This window comes from Limulus polyphemus, unplaced genomic scaffold (genome assembly GCF_000517525.1).
Source record: "Limulus polyphemus unplaced genomic scaffold, Limulus_polyphemus-2.1.2 Scaffold10856, whole genome shotgun sequence".
NCBI lineage: Eukaryota > Metazoa > Arthropoda > Merostomata > Xiphosura > Limulidae > Limulus > Limulus polyphemus.
In genome coordinates, this window is record NW_013676466.1 from 2,092 (window position 1) to 4,819 (window position 2,728).

The 2,728-nt window shown below is 36.5% G+C and overlaps 1 protein-coding gene across 1 annotated transcript in view; it reads right to left on the reverse strand.

Moving 5' to 3' along the window:
* The window catches only part of LOC106476551 (prostatic acid phosphatase-like), a gene marked incomplete at its 3' end in the record, with an annotated part of 9,437 nt that overhangs the window by 434 nt on the left and 6,275 nt on the right, over nucleotides 1-2,728 (reverse strand). The gene's annotated exons all lie outside the window — the stretch shown is intronic.

Below are 2,728 nucleotides of genomic sequence, written 5' to 3' on the forward strand. Positions count from 1 at the left end.
AGTTCATCAGATATACAAGAGAAAAGAATCTACAGAAGAGTCTACTGTTAGTTCATCAGATATACAAGAGAAAAGAATCTACAGAAGAGTCTACTGTTAGTTCATCAGATATACAAGATAAAAGAATCTACAGTAGTCTACTGCTAGTTCATCAGATATACAAGAGAAAGGAATTTCTACAGAAGTCTACTGTTAGTTCATCAGATATACAAGAGAAAAGAATCTACAGAAGAGTCTACTGTTAGTTCATCAGATATACAAGAGAAAAGAATCTACAGAAGAGTCTACTGTTAGTTCATCAGAAAAACAAGAGAAAAGAATCTCTACCAAAGAGTCTACTATTAGTTCATCAGATATACAAGAGAAAAGAATCTACAGAAGAGTCTACTGTTAGTTCATCAGATATACAAGAGAAAGGAATTTCTACAGAAGTCTACTGTTAGTTCATCAGATATACAAGAGAAAAGAATCTACAGAAGAGTCCACTGTTAGTTCATCAGATATACAAGAGAAAAGAATCTCTACAGAAGATCTACTGTTAGTTCATCAGATATACAAGTGAAAAGAATCTCTACAGAAGAGTCTACTGTTAGTTCATCAGATATACAAGAGAAAAGAATCTCTACAGAAGAGTCTACTGTTAGTTCATCAAATATACAAGAGAAAAGAATCTACAGAAGAGTCTACTGTCAGTTCATCAGATATACAAGTGAAAAGAATCTACAGAAGAGTCTACTGTTAGTTCATCAGATATACAAGAGAAAAGAATCTACAGAAGAGTCTACTGTTAGTTCATCAGATATACAAGAGAAAAGAATCTCTACAGAAGTCTACTGTTAGTTCATCAGATCTAACAGTGGACTCTTCTGTAGATTCTTTTCTCTTGTATATCTGATGAACTAACAGTAGACTCTTCTGTAGAGATTCTTTTCTCTTGTATATCTGATGAACTAATAGTAGACTCTTCTGTAGAGATTCTTTTTCTTGTATAACAGTAGACTCTTCTGTAGATTCTTTTCTCTTGTATATCTGATGAACTTTTCTCTTGTATATCTGATGAACTCCTGTGTGTGTGATATTCTACCAATTCAAATTAAATCCAGGGCCTGTGTGTGATATTCTACCAACTCAAAGTCAACCCAGGGACCGTGTGTGTGATTTTCTACCAACTCAAAGTCAACCCAGGGCCCGTGTGTGTGATTTTCTACCAACTCAAAGTCAACCCAGGGCCCGTGTGTGTGATTTTCTACCAACTCAAATTCAACCCAGGGCCCGTGTGTGTGATTTTCTACCAACTCAAATTAAATCCAGGGTCTGTGTGTGATATTCCACCAACTCAAATTCAACCCAGGGCCTGTGTGTGTGATATTCTACCAACTCAAATTCAACCGAGGGCCTGCGTGTGATATTCTACCAACTCAAATTCAACCCAGGGCCTGTGTGTGATATTCTACCAACTCAAATTCAACCCAGGGCCTGTGTGTGATATTCTACCAACTCAAATTCAACTCAGGGCTATTGTGTAGTACAGGGGAGGGGTACAGCAAATTAGCCAATACTGAAAATGTAAGCTGTTGAAAAGTTTGGCAGTTTATATATTAACAGTTGCACTACAAATACAAAATAAATATGTATATACAACCTAGAAAAAACAAACCCATACTTTGCACAATAGTTCAAAAAAAATATAAAAATGCAAAGAACACTTCCCAAACACAAACAGGTTATATGCAAAAGCTTTTGGCTCTTATTTCCTTAAAAATATAAACTAAGAAGTCCCTATTGAGGCCATTTGGAAATGTGCAGACACCTATAATACTTATAAATAATATAATACATGTATTTCTTTACACAAAGAGTCGTGGTTGTTTGAAATATCCATGCATGTTGTTGAAGCCAAATCTCTGGGATTCTTCGAGAATCATCAACTAAGTTATCTCTTCTCATTTGTAACCTTTCTTATGTTCTTACTTGGAAGTTTCAATCCTGTCCATAATTCAGGATGTCCTTGGCTTTTGGACTTCACTGAACTGGCTGGTAATTCCAGAGCACATGGTGAAAACAACCCCCTTTACTCATAACTTCTCACTTGCACTTCTTGCTGTGGAATCTGATGAACTAACAGTAGACTTCTGTAGAGATTTTCTGGGTTGAATTTGAGTTGATAGAATATCACACACAGGTTCTGGGTTGAATTTGAATAGTTAGAATATCTCACACGGGTTCTGGGTTGAATTTGAGTTGGTAGAATATCATACACAGGTTCTGGGTTGAATTTGAGTTGGTGGAATATCACACACGGGTTCTGGGTTGAATTTGAGTTGTTAGAATATCACACACAGGCCCTGGATTTAATTTGAGTTGGTAGAATATCACACACAGGTCCTGGATTTATATTGAGTTGGTAGAATATCATACACAGGTTCTGGGTTGAATTTGAGTTGGTGGAATATCACACACGGGTTCTGGGTTGAATTTGAGTTGTTAGAATATCACACACAGGCCCTGGATTTAATTTGAGTTGGTAGAATATCACACACAGGTCCTGGATTTATATTGAGTTGGTAGAATATCATACACACGGGTTCTGTGTTGAATTTGAGTTAGAATATCTCACACGGGTTCTGGGTTGAATTTGAGTTGTTAGAATATCACACACAGGCCCTGGATTTAATTTGAGTTGGTAGAATATCACACACAGGTCCTGGATTTATATTGAGTTGGTAGA